The sequence below is a fragment of the Calliopsis andreniformis genome, chromosome 8, assembly GCF_051401765.1.
Source record: "Calliopsis andreniformis isolate RMS-2024a chromosome 8, iyCalAndr_principal, whole genome shotgun sequence".
Taxonomy (NCBI): Eukaryota; Metazoa; Arthropoda; class Insecta; order Hymenoptera; family Andrenidae; genus Calliopsis; species Calliopsis andreniformis.
Window position 1 is genome coordinate 9,683,810 of NC_135069.1, and position 26,383 is coordinate 9,710,192.

A 26,383-nucleotide genomic window follows, 5' to 3' on the forward strand; every position below is an offset into this window, starting at 1 on the left:
CCTACTAAAACACATCATCCCACGTATATTGCATTCCACAACAATGGCACCCTAACAAGACTCAACCACTCTCAGCCATAGTTTTAATTCCTGCGTGGGCAGGTCTTCGCATATCGGAAGAGGCGCGCAGGGGATATAATGTCAGTCTGGGAAATTCTTGCTCGTAGGGAAAAGTAGGGCGGCAACTCTTCAAAAGTTCCCTCGATGTGGAAATATTTAACCGATTATAAGAGAACGATCGACTATAGATCTCGTGCGTACTTATATCCACCTATAGCACGGTGGTTCTAGAAGCCGCTGGAAACACGTTAAGTGTCCCACGGAAACCGGCTCATACTCGACGCGAAATATCAGTGGCTAGCGTCGTATGGCAGAGTGGCTGACTGAAAAACAACGACAAAAGCTAACGTGACTATTCGGCTGTTCTATCGCTCGGAATCATCGTGGTCGTTACATAAGCGAACTGCGACAACACCGACGACAGATAAGAATTGTGCAATTCATAAAACGTTAATTCACGTCTCGAGCGCGAATATGTCACACGCGAAAGCTTGCTCGGGACGTTGTAAAACGGGTTGAGAGTTGTCTAAGGCTGCTTCGTTCCGCTAATTTTATTCAATGCGCTGCACGATTTCATGGGAGTCTCAATGGATTTTCTGATATTCGAGCGTGGCGTTGGTGGGTATCGAATCGATCTGTGAATAAATCATTGGCATGGTTGTCACTAGTATGGCCCGATTCTTGGAACGCGATATTCTGGTATTAGATATTATGATTCTATGTACATAAATTAGTAGGAAAGTAATATGGTAGTAATATCGAAGTATGAACACCCTTATTTTCTTTGTGTCTATATGTTCGTTATATTTCTTTCAGCGAGTTATATGAAGTAGCTCTTTGTCAGAACATAACGTTAAGTATTTCTTATACTAGACGCTTTATGGGATAAAGTGACTTTGATGTAAGAAATGAATTGATGTTCATGAATTCACATTGAACTTTGTTTTAACAGAAATGAGATTTTAACGTGACAAGCTTTATGATTTTATTAGAATTGGTATATCTATTAAATTTGTTTTAAAGGGAACTTGAATCCAGTTTTAATCAGTAGTGATCTACAGAATGTTTAATATGTAGATATAATCTGAACGATTTTGGTAATCTGTCAATGTGTAAAGTTAATAAATATTGGGGGATCAGACAATTATTTTGATTATTGAAGAAGTATCTTCAATAGAAGAAGTATTTTAAGAAGTATCTTCAGAAGTATCTTAAACTAAAACAAGAATTAAAAATTACGAAATAGTATTTAAGCTTTTATTTTTGAGTTAGAGTTTTGAAAAATGTAAACATATACGTGAAATATGTCTGACTTGCCTTGTACTACTGGTATGGCTACGCCTGATTTGGCTAATGCAAGCGGACAGTAGAATAAGTAACCCAGTCAGACGCGTTTCACGCGCATTTTACTTAGGCGTACCTTTACTAATTAATTATGGAGACATCAAATCTCGATCGCTTCAAACTCCACCACTTGTACAAAAATCTGGTAAATTAAATTCATAGTCACGTGTTAGTAATGAACACTATTTCACATATGATTTTCAAAGAGCATCTACTAAGGATAAGTAAACTTTTACGCGTAATATCTTAAAAACTATTTGAAAAAAGGTGTATACATTAATGTTTGCTGAATTCGTCTTGAAACGTACTATCTATTGATAAAAAAAAATATATATAATCCCATTTAAAAATCCAAACTTAACTTTCATATCTCTGTAAATAATAATGATAAAAAAAAATTGTTACGGCCAATAAATCAGCCCCCTCTTGCCATTCAATTTCATATAAAAACTTTTTTCGTATTTTTATTAGGTTAGCAAATAATCGACTGTCCAGGATTTCGTGGGACATACTGTATAAGTAGACTACAGATTTTTATGCATTTATAGGGAAATTTCGATGCGTGGATAGACAATATAATATGCAATATAATAGAATCCATATAATGTACAAAATTATAGAAGACACCGAAAGTTAAATACACTTCATGATATTTAAAAGGTGAAACGATTTTGTGTTTAAGCTCCACTTTTCGAACTGTATTTCTAAGAACAGAAATTTGCATGACCATCCCTGATCTACTTATACCTTACCCTAAAACTGCATATACTTTTCCACTCTATCAATTCATCAAATGCCACTTCTCCGAAAGTAAAAGCGACAATTTTCTTCCCACTGCTCTACTCGGTGAATGACCCCAATCACTCAATCCCATTTCAATCCAGCAATCCTAACCCTAACGCAGTTCATAATCCCTGACATTTCCAACAACCCCGCGCATCCGATCGCAGAATCCCTCCCCCGTTATCACGAAGACTCCTACGCTCGTAAGCTCAAGCCTCGTCCAAGTGCAGCTTATGCAAACTGTCACTTCGCCGGCCGGCATTCGGGCTTTTCGTCGGGCACGTAACCTGCATACGTCAAAGTCGAGGAGAGCCGTGACTCAGGAGCGCGTGTAATCGTTCGAAAGGAAGAGCAGCCGCGGATGACGTTCGCGAGGGTGGGGAATATAGCTCGGGCAGAGAGGGAAGGTGTCTATAGTAAAAGGGAAGGTGACAGTGGTGGGGGGAGTGGCAGAGTGCGTGCGCGCTCGAGTTGAGCGCGGCTGTCAGTGTCAATTGGTTCGCCGCGGCGACTTGTGGTGTCGTCGACGTGTAAACCGATGTTGTATTCGTAAACTCGCCCCGTCGGAAACGGTGCGTCGCTGCCGTTCGAATCACCCCCCGTTCCAGCCTCTGTGTGTTTACCATCCCCGAGGACGAGCATCGAAGACTTAACGACAGCGGTTCTAAATCGGAGTCGGTCGCGCCGATCCAAGGACCCAGCGATTCTCGCTCGGCTCCTCGCGTCCGTCGACGAGAGGGACGTCTCGTCGGGAGCCTTCGCCCCGAGGAGGACCGAGGCGCAGCGCATCTACTGGTGACTGTACGCACAGTGCGCGATCGGCCGAGCGTGGGACCAGCCGCCAGTGTATTCTCGTCGATTCGATTCCCCTTGGTACGTCGCCGGTCGAAACGTCACGTGTGGTGCCGGACGACAAGCGTAGAGAGTAAATCGGACGAGTCCCAGCAAGTGGACGAATCAGATACGTGTGAAGCGTGTTTCGACATCGTGAACGACAGTGAGACGTGCTGTGCCGCCGCGTCCCGACCCCAGCGAGGAGAGGCTCTTGCAAGATGTAAGTACCTCGCGCTCGATACTCCCCGCGAGTCATTGCTCCATATGGTAGCGTTCCGAAACCGCGTTCCTAGTTTCGACTATCGATCTCAGCCCTCGCCGATCCGTTTCGAACGCGGCACTCGGCTTACCGCGTCGGCTAACCTAACCTGAGCCCGAAGCCGGACGAGGAAGATGCGCTGGCGAGGCGGCGCTGGTACGTGACCAAGAATCGACGCTTCTAGAAAGAAGTGCGTCGTCGAGGGAATTTAGACGCGGTGGCAATTGGCCGCCTCGAGTTCTCGCGGCTCAGAATCTTCCTGGGGTGTCTGACCAGCTCTTTCTCGGCGGCACATGACCCTAGGTCTGCCTTACCGATGGTGTTTCGAAAACAACCGTATATGTCCGTGAACGCGGATATACGAACGGTCGCGCTCTTTCGAGAACGTACGTCTACGCGCAGGCGCGCGACCTTTCCTAAGTCCTTTTCTTCCTTTCGCCGCGACCGTAGATGGATTTCCCTTTTTTCTCCTGCTGTTTTCCCTGCGTTCGTGCCTGAGGAATGCTGGATCGGAGCCGGGTGAAATTTGAATTGGGAACAACTGAAATAGAACTGTAGCGTCTGCGTGCGATGAGTAATGTTTTGAAAACGAGCCGTGAGACTTTGAATAGACACGGGATTGAACAGTTGTGTCGGTTTGTTTTCGAAATGGCATATGGAGTGTTGGTTCTTGGATATTGGAATATTTGGAGGATGTGAGAGGATGTCCAATAGGGTGGGTTGGATTATAGATAGTGGGGCAGGATTGAGTATCATTTTAGGCAGAAGCATTTAACGTGACTTGTTATAAATAGTTCATGTCAATGGGAACTCGAATGAAATAGTATTCTAAATGTAACGCGGAACCGTAACAGATAAAATAATCTCGTTTAATTAGGAAGTACATGGGATAACAAATTTTATATCTAACCTCGTGTTTGTATTACAGTTATTACAAATTCAACTGGATATAGTAGTGGGCAAAGAAAAAAGTGTTTAGGTATTTTTCTCCATTTTAAGAATAATTCTGCAAATGCAAATTATTTTATTACATTTTTTTAAATATTTAATAAGCACAATCCGAAAAATTATAAATACATACATCGAATTATTGTTGTCAGTATTATTTCAACATGTTGAATTACTCACAAATCCAGATTAGTAACAGAGAAATGCTTTTGTCTAGAAATCTTCTGAGAAACTGAGTTAATTTTTAAAAAATACTTCCCCCAACTCACTCTAAATGCAATTACATGACTATTGCGTTATTCATTGAAACACTTACCCAATTTTCAGGCGTAATGTTAATTTTAACACAGCTAGATTTTAATTTGGCAATAAAATGTTCACAAAGAATTTCCCTCCAAAATTTCAAGCTTGAATAATTTTCAATTTATTTCTCGTATAACGAAATAAATATTAAACTAATACGAAATAGCACGAAGATAAATTTGCAGATAGATATATTTGAACAAGTGAAATCAAATTCCATCGTAATTTCAACATGTTGGGTTTAGCCTATACAGAGCGATTGGAAAATTGCTTTCCCCTTGGGATGACGAAAAGGTTGCGCGCAAACAGTCGTTCGTGTTCACAATTTCGCCAGTTACGTTCTAGGAATTTTCAACTCGCCAAGGTCAAGTACTTGTTTGCATTCTTGGAACCGACTGCGGGCGTTATCCATGATTGTTAATTCATCCGTTAAACGCAATTACACGCGGAGTCCTGCAAAATGCGGCGATTAGAAGTCTTTGCCGATGCGATAGAATCGATTATTATTATCCTGCTGTATTTTATCGCATCCTGTTCATCGGGTTATTCATTCACATCATTTCCACGCCTAGTCTGCAAACACTATTATAATACATTATTGGTTACTTTAGGCTTACCTTGCTATATCTAACTATCATCTTGGTATTATCCTGGAATATTGTTGACCTTCTTAGCAAGCGTTAATTTTCTAGTAAATCATTTCTTATGACCCTAAATATCATTGAAAGCGATGGGGCTTGTCAGTTTGGAGTGAACAGTGGTCACACATTGATTTTAATACAGGAGAAAAGATAAATGAATGGGTTACTGTATAATTATTAAGCCCTTGGCTTAGGATTCTTTTTTCTTAGGCTGTAGGAGTAAAATTTGATTTAAAATGTTGAAAAAGAGAAGTTTTAGGAATTGATTAATTTGTAAGTACAGTATTACACGTGGCAATATTTATTTCAGTATTTGGAAAAGGTTGTTCTTAAGACTAATATTCAGGTGCATTGAAGAAATATTAAAGTTTATTCGAAAAGAGATACAAAATTGATCAACACAATATGTATATAATATTAGCAAATGTAAGTATTTTTTCACCAGAAACATTTTATTTGTTTACACTCACTATCAACAAATTCTTGGAATCTTTCTCAGGTGGTCTGTAGAGCGTATCTGTAATAAATGCATGTGTTTAAAGTACGAATGTGCATAAAGAATTAATCAAATATCAGATTGCACAAAATGAATGCAACAGCAGGAATAAAAATCAAAAAACAGAATTTAGCGTACGTTTCACGTTGTAGAATTATTTATAGCGTCTATGGATCGCGCAAAAATTTCACATGAGTTACTGCATTTGACTACAATCGTCTATCCATTTTAAACAGTATAAATAAAGTAATGAATTAACCACTAAGAACCCTTGGTTTATTTTTTTTCATTCAATGTAACGTATCAGTGTTTGCTCCAAATACTTAATTAAAAAATTTCAAAACCTTGCATTACATTCGAGATCAATTTTCTCTTGCTAATCGTCTCCCCACGCAATCTTCATCTTTTCCTCTCGCGAGTTCCGCGACCGAGCAATAAGTTCTATATTCGGTCTCCGTGAAAGTGTTCGTATGTCCTTGGAGCAATAAATACTACTTTCAACTAGAACAAAGAATAGCACGCAATAAATGTCGAGTCGCAGTACCTCGCTTCCCCGTTCTATTTAATACAATTTGTCCCTTGGTATGTTTTATTAACTTATTTGTAGCTTCCATGCATCGTTATCAACTTAGTTCTTCTGGAATTTATCTCTCTTTTGCGTGCTTTTACCTTTGACGAAACAGTATTAATCTGAAAGAGGTAATTTTCTCTATAGTTTCAGTTTGATTCAGATACGAATAACAAAGAAAAAGTAAGGCAAAAAGTAAAATATTCGAAAATGCGTGGAAAATGAAATTGGAGATAGTTGAAGGGATGGTTTTATGTGTTGAAACAAAACGGAACTGAAAAATGAGACTTCCTTTCCGAGTTACTAGTTAGCAAGGATCCACCTGAAATGTATGTGAAACGTGTCTGACTAGGGAGCTTATGCTACTGCCGGTTACTGCACAGTAGTAACCAGGTCAGACACACCAGTGTCAGTAGAATAAGTAAAGTCAGACACATTCCATGTGTATTTTCGACCTTTTCAATAATTAATAACTGGGAAAAGAAACCGCAAAAGCAATTTCATTATTCATTGTTTTTGCCTTATTCTGGCATATAGAATTACTTAACATTTCTAACACGTGTCATCGAACATCCCTATATAACAACTATCACAAATTCAACGTAAATTCTAAATAAATTCTATAATATACTAGCTGTAGAAATTAATTCAGTGTGTTTTTTAAATTTACCATGTATTTATTAAAAAAAGGCGATACAAAGTTCAATGTTCAAAATATTCTCCATTACATTCAATAACTTTGCTCCACCTTTCAGGTAACTTCAGAATACCTTCACATAAAAAAAGATCAAAGTTATAATTGATTTAATATAAAGATCACCGAATTAATTTCTATATTTAATAGAAAAAAAGTACTTTTACAGTGTATAGAACCTCCCTCTAGCTTAGAAATAAAAAATGTGTCCTCCCAATTGCTCTGAGCTCTCGTAACACTTTCCAATAGTGCAGCGTATTCTAAAACGTAATAGAACACAATAGAATGCAGCGGCACGTGACAGACTCGCTTTTCAATCTTGACCACGTCGCTGGTGGGAAGATAAGATTATTTAATTTGTGTCAACTGTTCGATCGCGTCGCGACCGGGAAAGCCAAGCAGATTAGCTAAGGCTGACGATTGCGCATAATGCACGCGCACCGCGAGATTCTGCTTTTGGCATGCTGTGCGTGCTTAATTACGCAGTCAACAGGTTGTCCGCGATACGACCGAGGCAAAATCGCGATTAACCCATTAGGTCGACGCTTATATCATACACACTGAGGAAAAGATGCGTTGTTGCGTTTTACACGGTAGCAGGACGCGGTTGTGTGAACTTAACGAAATGATAAGCAGTTCAATGCTAATTAACATTAGCTGGCCCTTTGGGAATATTTGGAACGCGACGAATTCGAATTTATTAGTTTCATAAATAAGATGGCGTAATAGGCAAGGTTTTCTGGACCTTGGTAATCGAATTACGTTCATTTGGTATGGTATGATTTTTCAAAAGTATTATGTTAATTATCTAGGTTGATAGAACTTACTTTGGTTCTTCTTCTCCAAATTTATTAAAAACATGGTGTAAATTTCTTGAAGTTAATTTCATTACTTGGACATTGACGCAACATTAAGTATTAAGAATATTTGTGTTCAATTTAAGTACATATGCTTGTGATTGCAAACCTCTAAAAAAATATTTTAAACTATCAAACTAGCAGTAGTATCTTAAAATACTAAAAGTTGAGTTTGTATAAATATTTGTGACCCCTACTATACGACGTCAAACTTTCAGGTTCTTCCACAATTTAAATATAGATAATTGACATGCATAATGCTCATTTGTGCATTCATTTTACACAAAGTCAATAGAGAAGAAAACACTGTTTTAAAGCGTAAGATGGGGAACAATCGTATAGGTAGTTTGGATTCGTCATAATCAATTGTTCATTCGTGACACACATCGCAGGTGTCCCCTCCACATTCTCCCGTTGTCACGAAACGGATCTTTCTTTTTCGACTTAATTTGCGCGGGGTCGATCGTGTATGTTGGATTCAGTTACGAAATCCCGTTCGAAAATACACAGGCTGAGAAGACGTGACCTAGGTCAACGCTGTGCGTTGCTAGACGGCGCGCAACAGGCTGCTCCACGTTAACATAATCCCTCGACACGCACTTTTACGCCTTCGCTGTTATGTCGTCGTCGATAAATCGCATTATATTCAGTTTAGTATTCAGTTTTCCCTGTTTGCTTGCGCATTCATCCGTCGTTACGGTTGAAGGTTACAAGTTGTGACGTTTTAGGTTAATCCTTTAGAATCCCACTGAAGCCTCTGTTTGCGTGGAGAATCTCTCGGTCAAATGGCGTCCTAACGTTCTGTTGAAAATTTCTGTGGTTCAGTTTTTAGCTGCGTGTGAGATATTGAGGATTTTGGTCTTGCTGCTGCTGGTGAGATGAACTTTAATCTGTTCTCTTGGGGTAACAGTTGTGCAGGAATGTGTTAATAAATGTAAACATTTTGAACGAGAGAAAATGGCGTAATTAGTTTTCTTTACTAGACCAATACTATAGTAATTGAATTAGGATTTTTAATGGGTTTGTTTTCGGTGGAATTGTACATCTTGTGTAATAATATAAATATCATGAATGATTTACATTAACTCTAAGAATTGTAATATTGAGTTTCACAATAGTTTTTATAGTGGAAGAAGAGTAAATCATTTTAGAGTTAAAATTATAGTATTATGAGAAAATAATATTTACTAAATGCTTTCACAAGAAGCCGAGAGGTCAACAAGTACACATTAGTTCTGAAGAAGCAGGTTCCGATAATACTATTATGTATTGATACTTAAAATATTGTGTAATAATACTTATAATAATATTACTTGTTATATAAATTGTTATTACATTGTGGTATAATGCAAAATTGTCTAATAATTATAATGAAAAGTATTTTGGAAAAATGTTATCAAGACATATGAAAATTAATGCCTCGTTATTATAAAGTATTATAATTGTAAAACTATCAATGACAGCATAAGAAAAGTAACACACTGAGAATAAAACTGGCAAATATAATGCAACTCGGTTTATCGCTACAAAACTGAAGTTACTTGCATAACTGCAGTAGTTTCGAATCTAGCTAAAAGAACGTACACATGATAAGCACAATCTACTTTTTAATCGATATTCCAGGTTCAAAAATCCTATTCTACTTTCAGAGCAAATAATTTTTGCACGATACCTTATTTTAATTAACATATAGAGAATTAAACGTTTAAAAGATGAAGTAATTAACTGTATTCCATTTAAAATATTCAAAATTACATTTTATGAATATCAAATTATCACTGCACATTTTATAATTGGCATATTCTATATTTTTTATTCGTGTACGTTTCGACACATGATATTGTTCAAAATAAAATATTAAATACTTCAGAATAAAATTTTCTTATCTGCTCTTTTTATCAATTTGCTTTTATTCTAGAATTTTAACATTTCTCAATTAAATTTTGTTGGTATCACGTGAATTTATGAAAATATATTTCAAAATTTATTTAAAGATTCTTTCATCGAGCATCAAATTTATCTTAGACTACTTCCCGATATGTTTTCGTCAAAAGATTGCAAATATTTTGATTGGAGTATTACTTTATCTTGTATCAGATTTATTGTTTTATCGATTTTCTAAGAATAATATTTTATTTGGGATTTTCTTGAGAGTGAAAGATGGATACATCTAGTTGATAAATGCAACTATATATTAAACTATAAGCCCAGAAAAGAAAACTTAATTCTGTCATTTATTATTTCATTGTATCAGTATAGAATTATAGCAATGTGGAACCATTTTTTCAAAATAATTCAGAACTTCTTGCTTCATTAATTCGATAACATTCTGTGATATTCTATTCATATTTATCTTTATCAAAATTTGCATGATGGACATTGAACAATTCTTTAAAAATCTTAATAGCTTAAAAAAGCACATTTCAGATATTTGTGTGACAGCTGTAATTAACGTGTAAGTTTCATTAGAATCAACAGTTGTTAGCTGTTTTCACATTTCTTGTTATTTTGTATATTTCTTATTACAACCCCTGGCAAAACCATTTCAATCAAACCCAACAGTATGCAGTTATTTAAAAATATTATAATTTTTGAAGTGTAACACGATAATATAATGGTAATCCAAAACTTTTTATTACTCACATAAATCTGTGTCATGTTCAATTTGTTATTGAAAAAAATGCGAAAATAATAATTACATCATAATTTACTTCTTAAAGTAAAACACATAAAGAAAACAATAGCTGGTCACTAAAATTATAGCTATTAAATTTCACCTATTATTATTAACATAACTAATATTTTGGAACAAGTTTTTATCAAAATAAGTTCCATATGTCTTAAAATACTAAACTGACCAGGAATTGCATTCTGATCAGCAACTGGATTCTTGATGGTAAATGAGTTCAGTATGGTAGTGTTTTACCTTTTCAAAAGCTACGATATTTTTGAACAACTTCGTATTGTTGCGTTTGACTGAAAATTTTTTGGGGTAGTACAACTGTATCATCTAGCTGGTATCACTGAATCGCAACACTTTTGGTGTCGCGAATAACTGGAACTTGGAAAGGATCAAACCAAACGATGCCCATATTTCCTGGCAATTGAGCAACAGCTGTTCGTCCTTATCTCTCGTGTCTCGGTTGACAGGAATCGCGGCGTTTCACTTGCGCATCGGCCGTCGATTCCTATTGGAAGAGCGAATCGAGATAGCGACATTACGTGACGCGTCGACGACGCGATGAGACGCGATATGACGTGCACCACGTCCAGCAGAGCCGCAATCACGCCACTGAATTTCCAATCGCGCCTTTCACTTGCACACTTCCTCCTTTCTTCGTGTCGTTCCTCCCCCCAACGATTCGTTTCGACCCCCGTCTCATTGTCTCACCCTCGTCACGATGTTTCCGATTTTTCTCGCCAAAAGCGTCGTTCATCATAAAATGCAGCTCGCGACCAGATCAACCTGCGCTATGATTTTCGGCTCCGCCTTTCACTTCCTCCTTTCTTTTCAGATGAAGCATTGTTAGGGCCCAGGGTTATATCAATCTCGCTGCTCATTTTTGCCAAGGGTTCTGACTCTACGAAACGATGGAGCTAAGCAATGGCGGATTTCGCGAACCTTTCACTCATCTCGGCCACTTCCTCCTTTCTTCGACTTTGTTGCAACGTCGAGCAATAAGTCGCTTCGTCACGAGCGAACTTTCTTGCTCGCAACCTTATGAAATTATAATTTGTGAACTTGGTTCCGTGACGAATGTCGATGCGTTGAGTAAACGGGAAGATTATAAAGTGCTGGTGGAACTTATTAAGCGCGTGTTGTTGAATATATTAATGCAGGCTAGGTGTAAAATAGGCTTATTGTTATGTATTATTGTGAAGGTCCGTGACATTGAATGGAAGATTTGGGAATTATTTGAACTTCATTTTACTGTTGAAATTAGAAAATAAGATATTTGGAAAGTCTGAGCTGAAGAAGTGTTAGAAACAAGTTAAAAATTGTATACGATATCCCTCTTTCATTTTGTTAGGATTGTATCTATTTTCAATTTTCAGTCTATGAATAGTAAAGGGTCAAAGTGAAGGATCTAAGAGTTTAGAAATTTATAGTACTTCCCCAGAGGAATATAAAACATTTAATCGACATGGACTCTAAAATTAATTCTTCTAGTGTGAAATATCGAATTTTAATTTCACGTTCATAAGAAATATTCTCTGCATTTTTTCAATTTAGCTATAAAATTGACTTGTGTGGACCATAAACTGCCGAACTTACGTTTTTAAGTCTTGTTCTTTTTCAAATTCGAAATATGATAATAAAGTTTCGAAAATAATTCATTTAAAAATTTTATATCGAAAGTCTCCTTCAAAATATGTCCTTCGAGACTATGTACAAATTTCTAAATTAGAACCAATAATTCTGACGTTTCTACTACTTACTTTCTAGTGTCTGATGTAATACCAGCGTTAAGTTACTTCGAGTTTCAGACAATAACTGGAAATGCGTTTTTATTACTACTATTCATGGAAGTAGAACTAGACTACCAGCAAATATCATAAGGTGTATCTTCTTGTAATTTTGAATCGCTTCCTCGAATAAGGGTTCATAAAAGAAATATATTTTCAGTTCATGTCTGAAGTTTAATGCAATTTAAAACGTGATTATTAAAACAGGTACCAGAAAGTGGACAGGTACTAGAAACGTTGCAATTAATAAATCTGATACTTAAACACATCAACTTGTGCAACTTCAAATTATCTGCTTCAAAGACGATGGTCACGCCTTTGTTTAGTTTTTGAAATCAAACTCCAGATTTAATAACTTAGAAAGTTATTCTGACATTTCGTGGCTGTATAATATTTTTAGATCGATTGTTCTGTGCACATAAAATGTGTGTTTCGAAAAGATTTACATTACTGAATGATTTCAAATATGTCAGTAGCATTTATATCAAAAAGATCAATTTTAGGGCTCCAGTTGATTAAGTATTTTTTATTCCTTCATCCCTGTGTTCGTTTATTCCCTTTTAACACTCTGAAATTTGCATACTCTGAATTTCTGTATCTTGTTTGCAACGTAATTTGTTTTATAGCTGTTTTTGCCTAAATGATGAAGATTAAACAATTTTTTTAGCTCGTTAATAATCCATTAGCGATCAGTTGCTGTTCCCATCAGTTTGTCGTAGATCATCTAAACAATTATTGCTTATGTAGCAAAACCAGTTTAGCCAGTTCCATATAACTGCATGCATGCGCAGAAGAATTTGCTGTTGGTCGTAATCTACCTTAGAACAAGATGGTTCTCCAGTAATCTGCTGTAGAATAATCTACCGTAGCATGAGAAAACTACGCATTTTACATTTGATATTTTGCAGACACGTAACGTAGAAAGTATGATGTATGTATAACGATGATTACAACAGTCTAGCTTTGTCACAGACTTTTATTTAAAAAATAGCTGCTGTACATAAACCAATGAATTTTCAAGTTCATACTTGAGTGTTTAAAAAAAGCTTCTATCTTCTTTATTTGTTAAATATTTCTCATATTTAATTTGTATAATTTAAGCCAGTTTCTTTTGACTTCTTCAGCGGCAGATTGATAAATTTGTGTATATACCTAAGCCATTTTCTGTTAAATAAATGAGAAATAGAAAGAAACTGCCATAGCATTCTGAGACAATAATTTTAAACAGTTAATGACTACATAGCAATAAAGTAATTTATGCTCCAATAAATTATGAAACAAGTGACACCTTCTTTTTGCAAACAGTAGAGAAATTATGCAAATTTTTGCAATTTAAGGTCATTATATGGTTTGTACATAAATGTGACTAATTTGAAATCATTAGATCATATTTAGATTTTTAGAACATTTTTTCTGCATGACTTGTAACGTCGGTGTTGTGTAACATTGCCGAATAAAAAATGTAGAACTATCTTTAGTGATTCTACTACATTTATATCCTCAGTGAAGGCTGTTAGTCCGATCCGAAGGACATCTGCCGCGCAAAAAGTGGTGCTGAAATATCTAGGGAATTATTTCAAATAACTTTGAATCTAAAAGGAAATCTGTAATGAGATCAGCATTGTAATCCAAGAATGATATTTTATTGAAGAATCTGTTTAGAGGGAGAATGCTATGAGAGAAATTTTTCATGGTTTTAATGCTACTTTTATGTAGGACGAAGGTGATAGTAACTTGCACCTGTTCACGGCAAATTAACAGTCTAATATATGAAAAAGTGTGTTACAAAAGTGATGAAATATTACTCAAGATTGTTGATACATACATCAGTTCTGTTTGTTAGTCATTGAATTTCACACTCAGTTGGCTTTTTCCCAAATGCACGCTGTTATTACTTATATCCATCATAATTCTACGTACGTACGTACAAGTAGAATAGTAGATGCGTACGATTAATTAAAATTATTCTAAATTTCTCTCAATTAATCTAGTAAATGTTTCGTAATACGAGATATTATGCTAAACATTAATTCAGTTAATTTAGCTAGCCTAGCTAATTCCCACTAGCTTTCACAAAATCTGAGTTGGCAAAATTTGAGAAATTTTCATTTGCACCATGTGTCGTAAGCTCTGGCACGCTTTCGATACTTCGAAGCTTTTATGTCTTACGTTTATATCCTTTTACTAGTTTAAACTATTATGTATTTTCTGATTTCCTGATCTGATCGTTGAAATTTTGTCTAATTGTATTCCTAAACATTTTGGATTCTTTCTAAGCTGTGCTACTGTGCAACCGTGCAGCAATCAATGTACGCATGCGTAAGAGCTACAGTGTACTGGGCGCCAAATTTGAATCTATTTCATGAATCAGTATTTGTACTCTTTAATAAGAAATTGTGAGACATAACAGAAGTATCAGCAAACGTCAAGATTTGTACAAAGTGGTTTACAGACTCTAAATTCTAAATAATTAGAAATTTGTCGCGTTTTCCTTTTTAATGTCAATGCAAAAACATACAGTGCTAATGTGAACTCGCTTTTTCTTCCAGTGAAAAGTATTTCTCTACATGTAGTAACCTTTTTGTGTATACGACATGTTTGGGATTGGAGCATCGTCTACTACGGGAAACTGGTGCGTTTCCCTTCTAGGAATTTCTCGAGTTCAGGTCGCATTGAAACCGGTCTTTATTCCCACGATAGAGGATACATAATAAGAGCAAACCATCTAACTGCATAGCTCTTCGTTCATGAGTTGTCATTATAATCTATGCTGCAAAATTTCCATAATTTTTATTTAGCTCTAGAGATTCGCGATAGATTCTCGAGGTTCCTTTGAAACAAAATGAACTCAAACTCGTTATAAATCGAATTACTTTTGATGAAATATAGTACGTCCTTCACCTCCCTAGTTAAAGAATCAAAAATGGAAACCATAATTTTACATCTGGGACCTTTTATTGTTATTTCAATTTTTTTAAACCTAATTCCAGGAATTTTAAACTTCCCCATTTCTCATATACAAACTTCAAACTTTCGACAATTTTAAGTATGTAATAAAACAATGGTGAAATTACATAAAGAATGATTAATATTGATATTATTCCAGCGGATAATTCTATTTATAAATTCGAGAGCATTGTTTGCAAATTGATTGTATTTATCCTTATCATTCTTTATTTTAACAAAAGTCAGCTTCTATTTTCAGTGTGTACATTTAAAATACTTTTCGGAATTCAATTAGCGCCCATCGAGGCATTTGCTTGTCGAACTTGTGCAGAGTGTAAGTGTATGATTTAAAATCGTAAGTCATTATAATTATAATTAGTAGCTCTTTGTAGTAGTGGATTTTGTATTTCGATTCTTACTTAGGCACAATGAACGTTCTTATCGTATCCGAATCATTCATGTGTGAGGCACGTGATACGTTGTTTGCGTTGGTTAGCCAGAATGCAGATAGCCGTGTCAGTGAAATATTGACCAGATGAATTTCGACATGCACATGAAAAAGAAGTGTTTTGATCGAATTTTCCTTCGCGTTACAGCGTTGATTAAACATTTTCATAGTAATCATTAAATATCAGAACTCTCAGAAATGATTTCAATTAGCAGTTTGAAGTTATTATTATCATAATTCCAAATCAGTTTCACTAATAAAATCAATATGTATTAGATTATGTCAAGAAGGTTCCATAAAATAATTTAAACGAAAATCATTCGCCTATCGAAAAGAGTTAACATAGATTTTGAAAACTTATTTTCACTTAAGCAACAACTTCATGAATGTGTGAAAACTATTTTATTCTATATCTTTAAGTCTAGCGTAACACTAAATACGAGGAATTATTATTAATTCAAGAAAGAGCGAACGTACTAATAGAACTTCAAGACAACAAATTTTCGTTCCAGAAATGGTCGATCGATAACCGTATTATTCATTTGTATGGAACATTATAAATGTCACACCCACTACGAGATTCTGCGACTTGACATTGCCAGAGTCATTCAGGGGCGTAGCTTTTCACAGAAAAAGTAGCATGTTGTTTTCATCAGGTCAATAGTGTAGATCGTTATGATGCTTCAACGCACAATTAATTTTCCTTTGAAACCTATTCAGTCATTGACACTGTCAATGATGAAGCTAATGCGCCTCCGCGACACGTAACATTTATACAGAAGTGTCTTCGGCCAGCACACCTTTTGGATTCTTCCACAAAGAGTAACTGTAAAAAACCTAATCGTAAATAGAGTTTGATTGAGATACTAATGAAATGCAAATATGTAATCCATTCTTCTATCTAATGTGATTATCAGCCTTTATAGAGAGGTGTAATTGTTAACTTCCATTTGATATTTTCGATTTTAGGCCTTAATTGCTAGCATACTGTTAAATAGATTGAAATAATTACCAATACAAAAATTTAAATGGTATTCAGTGATACATGAGATAAATGATATTAACTGCACATAGCAAAGATGATAAATGCAAGAAATCGAGTAAAAAGTCATTAATTGCTAACATGTGTGATTAAAGGTTAATGAAACTACAAGTATAATTTTCGCCTGATAAGAGTGTTACTATTGTGCTCCACTGATAAGAAGAAACCTGGGATCAATAGATCTACATTGCTGCTCTTGTTAGTCGAGTTCTATACTACGAATAGTATTTCATTGTCAGTATTAATACTTATAATCACAATAAATATAATAATTGCATACAATTTTTAACAGTAGAATTACCAGTGCAATTAAAATGACGGGTACGATTATATTTTACATACATTTCATTTTTTACAAACGTTCTATTCTGAGTTAATGGTGAGTAAAATTAAAAAGACATGTAAATAATTTATAAATTATAAAGTTTTTATAAATTAACGTCTCCAAAAATCTGTAATTTTGATATTTGGTTAAAAGTCGACATACGTTAACCCCAATAGTTCTAGTGTCAAATTTGTTTTGAATCATACTAATGAAGGCAGCAGCAGCAACTCCAATTACGAGATCAAACATAAACTGCATTAAGATTCATCAAACGGCTTACTCTCAGGACTAATTCAAAGTTCCTCTTTCCACATCATGCAAAAAGCTTCGTTACATTATAAAACTTTATATAATAAATATGCTGATTTTATTAATGCATTCTTCATACATACATATACATGAACTTGTTTATCTCCGCAATTCTGGAATAGGAATACTGCCATTTAAAAAGAAATGAGAAGGTGGAAGTATCTTCTTACCACTTGCACAGTAATTAAACCTAATATTACATACATCAATATTACGTGAGATACTTTTTATGTTAAGTTCCTTAACATGATAATGATAATTAAAATGTTTTATTTCGTTTAACCCCTTAAGCAGGTTAAAGTTTCGACTTGATTAGAACAGCCTCGCTTAATATTCTAATAATAAACAAACAAGAAGTCAGAAGTAGGAGTTCCATTGTGAATCGATGTGCATTTCGCCCATGTTCCCCTTTTTCCTTGCGCAAATTAACGACGCCAGAAGCAAGAAAAGAGACGGAGAGGAAAGGACAGAGTTAGTAGCTCGGTTTCTGCGCCATACAATGATCTCTAAGCTACACACGCGAAACGGGTCACTTGTCGCTGCACGACAGCGTGGGCGTAATGGGTTATGCTTCTCTAAAATATCATGGGTCGTATCTGCATTGTGTAATGTTCTTATTACAATTTTGATACGAGCGTCAAGTAATGCACAGTCCTCGCGGAACTTTCAGAGTGTCATAATTCGAAAGATGACACTTAACGATAAAGAACCAGTTTCTTTTTCTAGAGTTCGATTAATTTTTTTTGACTTTCTTGTATTAAGTGAGGTAAATGTGCCAGTACTTGGACACATAAGGTGTCAAATATTCCATTAAGTGGACAACTAGAGCTAGAATTGCATCCCAGGAACTGAATATACTATTTTATGACAATATTTCATGCTTTTTAATAGCAGTATTGGTTTTTATTGAGATCTAAGCTTAAAATTAAATAAAATTAGCACTAGTATTCAGATACCAAAAAATGGTGGGCTACTGGGGCATATTTACCTTAGTCTTCTTCTGAATTCAAGTGTGTACTCAATCTGCTCCTGTCAAGCATAATTCTTCATGCAAGATTTCTACTTTGGATATTATTGCATATTTATATTAAATTTGAAAACGTGTACGATTGTTCTGAAAAATTTAGTTTTCTTTATTTTCTATATACTTCACATCTGGTATGTCTTTTTTCCAATAATGTTTGTTAGTTCTTCAATTAGAACTTTCTGCGCTCAAAGAGGTAAAGAAGCTACTGCAGGTAGGTTGAAAGTTCTAAATAGAATTTTTGAGAAAAAGTTCTACAGTATTGATGAAGTTGAGGGAAAGTTTGTAGCGAGGAACTATGGGCAATGGAAAGAATTAAGCATTTTAACTTGTTATAAAGGACGTAATCCTAATTATAACTTACTATGCGTATGAATTAATTGGGTGCCTTTTTGAAAAATACTCTAGTTTTATTTATCGTTAGAAAATTTGAATATTTAAATATCTGAATATTTGACTATTTAAAAATAAATTTTGAAGATCTTTGAAACTTTAAATCTGTTAAGAAGATGAGACACATGGATCAGCCTTAACAGCTAAATTTTGCAAACCTTTCAACATGTGCTCCTAGGAAAAGATAACAATTAGACGTATTTTAAAAACTAGCAAAGTCTTCTTAAATAGTGAATATTAGAACTTAGATTACTATTTACGTCACATGAAATAACGCAAACACTGGTATCATTTCTCAATAATTGCTTTAAATCGAAAAAATATTTAACGTTGAAATAGTTACTACAAACAGATATGTGAATTAGGCACCGAATTAATATACACACATAATATATCAGGATTACAGTATTTACTTATTCTAATCTCGTCGTTATCTCGTCTATTTCCACGAATAATTGTCTTACTTTGCCCAAGTCCTGGTCTTAGAAAGATAAATCTAAATTGCCAACACATTAACACTCTTCAGACTATTAGTAAAAAGAATCATTTTAGACCCTGATCTTTCCATACTTCTTACTTCTTCCTTATTTCTAACTTCTGTACATTGTGATATTCTGAAGCACACCATTTTCCGAAATTTTACATTAAAAATATTTATTAGAAAAGAATTAGGCAACATAACTTTAATTCTTGGGTCGAAAAAGACCCATCGACTGCTCTGCGAGTGTTAACTTATTTCATTGTCAAAAACAAATATTCTACATGCTCTAAACTCATAGCTAACCAACCACGAAATCACAAAGAATTGTATTCTAATAACAATTTTTCCTATAAAAGGAAATGTAATATATGCAACTCATGCCTTTCCAGTTAAACGCGTTATAAATTCGCGGAAGCTCACCAACCGTGTGTTCAAATTCTCATTATCTATTTCGAAGATAACCGCTGTCCCAGTGAGCCGGATATCCTGCTACCGTGAAAGGCTGAAAACGTTAGATTATTCGGTGACGGGAATAGACAGAATTGTTATTTATACGCGACGTTTATTTACACGTCGTGTTTGGACAAGAACAGTAATCGACGTTGATACGAGCGACCATGTATTTGGTTTGCTCAAAGACGAGCGATGAACAATAATGGTAATTTAATTGACGACAGAAGTGTGCGGTAAACCGATTGCTTGGAGTTCTCTCTTGGGAGAACACTTATCCCTCGTAGTCCTTCCAAAACGAAACTGCCTGTGGAACATGTCTGCTTTATTAAGGAAAATATCGCTGGAAATTATAGAGCTCTGTATTTCTCTCCTGCAATTGCATATTTTCAGTAGTACTGAAATTTGCAGATATTGATTTTATTTTGAAATTATCAATGTTTGACTTTTCAGTTGTAACGATCGAGACGAGCTCTGTGGTTGTTGGGAGAGATACAGATATCTATGTGTAAGAATAATATTATAGTCGCCAGAGTAAGATTCCATGCGATTAATCAATTCCCTTTGTGAACAGTGTTTACATTCGCTTTCAAAGTATGGATGAATAAGATTCCTATGTTGTACACAAAGGCGATATTCCTTTTCTTGATACTGAAGCTAATGTACAGGCTGTTATATTAGTATATTATAATTCCTCGTGGAAAAGAAATTGATTTTACGTGAGACGATATATTGGACGAGATTAATAAAATATTTGCATAGTTGTCTTTGTTATCGAGAGAAATAAATTCTCTGAAAACCTGTTATGTATTTTGGAATATTCTTTCTTTACTCTTTCAACTTACTGGAAGAATGAGCTCTCGAAATTTTGAAATAGAAATCTTACTCTTTATGGAGTAAGTGAAGATATCGCTGATGTAGACATAGAAATTTTTTTTCAATCAACGAAATTAATTAATTCGTTTAGTAAATATTTCTGGTTCATAAAATTAAATTTAATGTACGTTAACAATGGAGAGTTTTCATTTACTATAATTTCATGTCTAATCCGCTGACGACTTGTTTTCCTTTGGTCAAGAGTGGAACTGAAAAACTTCAAACAATTCGAAGAGATGATGTTACAGATACATTTCTTTTGAATATATAACATAACAGTGAAATATGTCAAACCAAGTCCTCATACTACATTAAACGCTTAAAAATTTAATTTAAATTGTTTGGATTTTTTTTCTAGGAAATATTTTCTAGGATATGTGTACTATTTTTATATTCTCTAAGCGAGAAATATTCAAAAAATTTGTCTTAAGACATGCGATCTTTTGATGACATCCTCTAGTGACATTTTTTCTCTAAAGTCTCGGAACAAAAGCTTATTTTACCGTGAGATAGAAATTCTGTTCGTGACAAGGACAAGGATTCAGAATAAAAATGCCTTATCCTTTGTCAAGACTTTCTTGTCTACTCGGAAGGCTTTAAATTCCATTTGTTCAGAATTCTGAAATATTAGATCCCATTATTCGTAAATTAATGGTTCTTACATCTTTGAGAACAGGAGCAAATAATTCTGCATAGCTATGAAAGAAAGTGTATAATACACACAATAGTGTCCCCTTTAAATAATTTATATTTAATAACATTAGATATGAAATAAATTAAAATAGTTCAATGATTCTTCTAGGCAAAGAAAGAACTTTGGTTAGCTCCTTCACTCACATTAATCGTGTATATTTAATGTTTATATATTTTTATTCGTACACGTTTTAATCATTCTAGTGTAACAAGAATTCACAGCTTGTGAGAACTCGATGCACAGTTTCGAAGAACAGAATGCATTTCCAACAAAGTTTCTGGAAGTAGTGAAATGGTACTTAAAAAAGAAGGAAGAACCAAAGGTACAGAGTAAACAGCGTCCATATTGTGTAGAGCAGCAGACTAACTGTTAAACCTTTTAGTGAACTCTCATCAAGATGAAGCATTTATTGAAAGAACTAGGATTGCCAGCCAAGAGCTTACAAAACCAGGGATTAATGGGAATCTTTGTCAGCGAGTATAGCAAATCTACTATCATGATTGCACTCAAGAGCCACGCAGCTGTAAACCTATTTACACGAATCTACTTTTACTCCAGTAGGAACCACGACTGACTCATCTAGCATCAACATAAAAGGAAGTTCCTTTTCTAGCTTCCCTCAATTTTCTCTCAGCATCCTCGTATTCACATCCCGCGATGCGAGGAACCTTTAAAATAATTCCACGAGTATCAGCTTCAGATTTCCCCACACTTTTCTGCCTCGCCGACTTGACGTGTCTATTCTTCCACGCCATGTACAGCCATAATCTCTGGCAGCCAACAGGTAACCCTTTTATGGCGGTACGTGGTAACACGACAGGGCTACCGGCGAGCCCGCGTGTCGTACAGCGTTACAACCCAATGGGGACTTTCGTTGCAGTGTAGGGGTTAATCTTTTCGAGGTCAGACCAGCAGGTACGTAAAGGTTAGCCTCGTACTCGACGCTGCTAGCCCACGTTCGTATTGTTGCAAAACGTGTTGTGCGCCTTCCTTGACATTAAAACGTGCGCTTACGACGTGCGTTCCATCGCAAAAGCGTAATGCCCGCGCCTACCCGCGGCCCCCACCATTTTTCGCGTTCCACCTTTCCTGTTCTTTCTCCTTTTCTCTTTTTTTCTTCCCCTCTGCACACTTTACGGCGGCAACGTCACGTGCATCGCGGGTCAAGTGCGGCTTTCAGTGGCTCGTGTGCACGCTTTTCTATTTCCCTCGAACCTGGCGCGACGTCTTGTCCCCCTTTTCCTCGACGCTGTGTCACTGATACGAACTGTGGTATTCAGGGGGATGACGGGGGAATGGGGGGAAGACGTGTTCCTAGGAGAGCTGGTTCAGTTTACTTTCAGGTTTATACATGGTAGGTTATTTGACTTTGAAGTTAGCTGCTTAACAGCTTGTGTAAAGGCGAATTCAGACTTTTCAGTTTGAGCGATCGTCGCAGAGGATTCATCCACAGTTCACGCGGGAAATGAAGGATGGAAGGTGGAATGCTTACAGCAGTCCACTGGTTGAAGTCACTTGATTAGTTTTTGATATGCCAACGAGTGGAATATTGAGTTTCAGAATTGAATTGATAACTTTATCCCTTGTGGAAGAATATCGCGAAGTATTAGAAATATTAGGTTTACATTTATCACTTTAGGTTTATTACGGATGAATCGTCCATTTGTTGCATCAGAAGTAGAGCGAGGCTCTACTTCACTGTTCACTTTCAATGCTCATTTGGATGAAATGCAAATGAAAACAGACTTTACACTTTTCGCTGTGGACGAACCATCCGCGATGGTTCCCAGTGTGAAAAATTTAAATTTGCCTTAAGCAAACATGGGGGCGGACTTTGGAGATGCTTTAACATTAGAATTTTCGTAGTTAAAGTACTTATATGAATCTTTAATCTTACATCAAAATTTCCTTTAATTTTATTTAACGTTAACTGAGAGAAGAATAATATTTATAAAAAATGAAATATATGTAAAATATGATTGTACCCGTCATTTTAATGGCATTAGCAGTTCTAGTGTTAATCCTACACTTATAAACATATTTATTTTTGAAATTTAGAAGTACTGAAAAGATAAATAGATAATAATAAATAAAATGGGGTACAAGAATTTGTTTTTCTCTAAAATCTTCAAAACTTGTTCTTTTTTCTATTTTTTATCTATCAAAATTGAATCGCAATCGACCTTCACTATGGAAGTATTAATTGAGTATCAAGTAGTAGTAAATAATATTACTGCAAAGTAGAGATAATTCAGAAATTTAACATAAAATATCTTTGTTATTGTATGCTTGTGTTTTCTTAACATTCTTATAAAGACTCGAACGTTTATAAGAAACACTTAATATGTTCGTCCTTCCTGTGCAGCTTGGCAAAACGACCACTGGCAAAGTCATGTTTGCATTCAAGGGAATTCCTTTTTCTCGCTTTTGCGTGGCCGATTAACCAACTCCTTTGCATATCTCTTGGCTTCGTTCCCCGGTGTTTAATGAGCTAGTGGCTTTTCCTCTTGGCGAAAGCATTCGCCTGGCTTCCTTTAATCACAAGAATTGAATTTCCGAGTTCCTCGATTGCATTCTCCACGTGGTGGTCGGAATCCATTAGAAAAGTACAGGTTCTAAATGTGTCCTAGAATATTATTCAAAAGAGAAAAGTACAATAAAGAAATATTCATTAGTGGAAATATTACATAAATGTTGAATATTCTAAAAGATAATCATGTAATAAAATAAGTAGCAGTGGTGTATGTCTGACGAAAACGTGAAGATTAAAGTTACATATCGTTATTATAACAATTATTTAATTTGAGAAATAGATCTATTTGTTATTTGGATAAAAGCTCATTTTCGAATTATTAGATCCTGAATAATTAAGTACACAATGATTTATTGTTATTGTATGCTAATTTTTAATCCTTTATTAGTCAGTATCAGAAAATATTGACTTATACTACTGTCATTCTAAGAGTTTCTCGCAGCACACTATATCTATATGTTTATTTACGACATAATGCTGAACTTCACATTGAAAGGGTTAATATAAATTATTATGTATCATTGCATATAACATTGTTTAAATTTCAGGATTAAAGTTATCCATACGTTCTTTCTAAGAAGTTAAAAAAGTAATGAATAACAAGAAGAGGAGAAAATTGTTTCATTCAATGTTTCTTTATTACTAACCCTAGAAATACTTTATAATTCACCCACCTAATAATTAAAAAGTCTTAAAAATGTCTTTATTTTATAATTAATATACAGACATAACACTTTCAGTATACAAATTCAAATCAGTAGTTCAGCCTCTGTCGTAATTTCTTTATGCTTTCATTTTTATGCTACACGTGTCAAAATTAATTACGATATTTAAATAATTAAACAATTAAATAGTTATAGCAAGATAAATAATAGAACAATTATCGAGGAACTCTTCAACAGCTCCCTCTTTGCTAAATTTAACGACAAAATAGTGCCTGTATTATTATCTAAAATATATCATGTCAAGAATATTCTAAATCAAAATATTAATCATTAATTTCATATTATTACCATACAGGCATCTTCAAAAAAGTAGTAACACATGTTATTAATACATAGAACAATCTTAGGAGACCTAGAGGAGATCCCAAAAGTGCATCAATAATAATAATAAAATAGAACACCTTTAAAAATGAAATACATACACTATCGATTCTACATCGTTAAAAAAGTGTCTTCATACGTTATCACTTTTGCTCAACACCCTGCATCAAATAACCCAAATTCCATACATTGTATACGACCAGAATGAAAACGAATACCAGTACTAGGTGCTTGCAGTGGGTGTCTGAAGCAACAATCGGATGCAATGCATGAGCGCCGATGATGCAAAGGAGCGTGGGCGTGTGGCGTTAACCTTCCGAATCATAGAAAGTTGTACATAAATTTTTCGAATGGTGTCTCTTGGCACGGTATCAAGTATGTGTCGCGCGCGGTCATAGATTTAGAGCAGTCGAGCCGAAGTAAGACGTAAAAGCGCGTGTTGGAGCGTTCGAAACAGGTGACTACCGTGTATGGTAAGAGCGCATAATTAATCGACCGTCTAAATACGGTACACGGGACGAAAGAGTTACCTTCTCCGACGACTTCGACTTCGTACGACCAATTAAAGAACAGCGAATATCGGCCAGCGAGGGAAAGACCTCGGGAGGAGGTCCTGCCTCACGATTTCGTGCCACTTTCTTCTCCTGCCTCTTTGCAGCGCTAATACCTCTGTTCCTTTGTCTCCCTTTGCTCCTTCCAGGACGATAAGCTGGGAAGGAGCTGCCATTAGCACGGCGATTCGAATTTTCTACTCTATGAGCTTCACGAGGGATTATCGGTTTCTGCAGACAGGCTGATCTCTTCTACCTTCCTTCAGTGGCGATGGCTAGTAAATTGTGAATAGGTGTTATTAAAGAGCGTCAGTATTTTACACGGTTTTTATCTTCAGACAGTTTTTAAATTATCTGACTGTGTGGAGTATTCACTCTCTGTAGAGTCGTCGTTCGTATTTCTTTCAATTATTGTTTCATCACATTGCAGTCTCATCTCTGATGAGATAACATCGTTAACGAAGTAATTAATATGGGAAACGTGTGTTTTAACTCTTTATGGGTACTCGCTGCTAATGATGAGTCGCAATATTATTAACGAGTAGAGTGTATTGGCTTTAGTACTCCCTGTATTTCTATGTGGTAGATACATTCAGTAGAATGTGACGTTAATGGGCACACTTAGCGAATCTACTTATTGTTAGAAGTTCCATGAAGTAATAATGCTCTTACTCCTTTTTAAATAATAAGCGTGTGAAGTTCATGATGAATTTCCATTTTTTAAATGGTGAACAAGCTATGTGTTGGTATTTATTTTAATTTACCATCAACGTTTTTCATTATTTTTTCGCTTTCTCATTTTTGTGTTTAACCTTAGTGGTGCATTCAAAAACGTGCTTCTAATACTCTATGACTTGTTCGATTCTAAGTTTGTGAACATTAAGGAATGAAAAGTGAAACTTTGCATGACAGTCGATATCAACTATCAAATATTTATGCAAATACCTTCTGCATAGGATTATGCTCAAAGTATAGAAAATAATAGCTGCGAATGAATTTTATAATTTAACT

The 26,383-nt window shown here is 35.4% G+C and overlaps 1 protein-coding gene across 4 annotated transcripts in view; it reads left to right on the top strand.

Annotated features, from left to right (window-relative positions):
* The first annotated feature begins 2,639 nt into the window (after positions 1–2,639).
* The window catches only part of LOC143182612 (terminal nucleotidyltransferase 5C), a 105,860-nt gene continuing 82,116 nt past the window's right edge, over positions 2,640–26,383 (top strand). For 3 of the 4 annotated variants that reach the window (XR_013002492.1, XR_013002493.1, XM_076383723.1), the window contains exon 1: positions 2,640–3,241. The gene's annotated coding sequence lies outside the window, so the exon portion shown is untranslated. Of the gene's footprint in view, positions 3,242–11,302; positions 11,869–26,383 lie in introns of those variants that run through there. The other variant, XR_013002491.1, reaches the window with a different exon arrangement.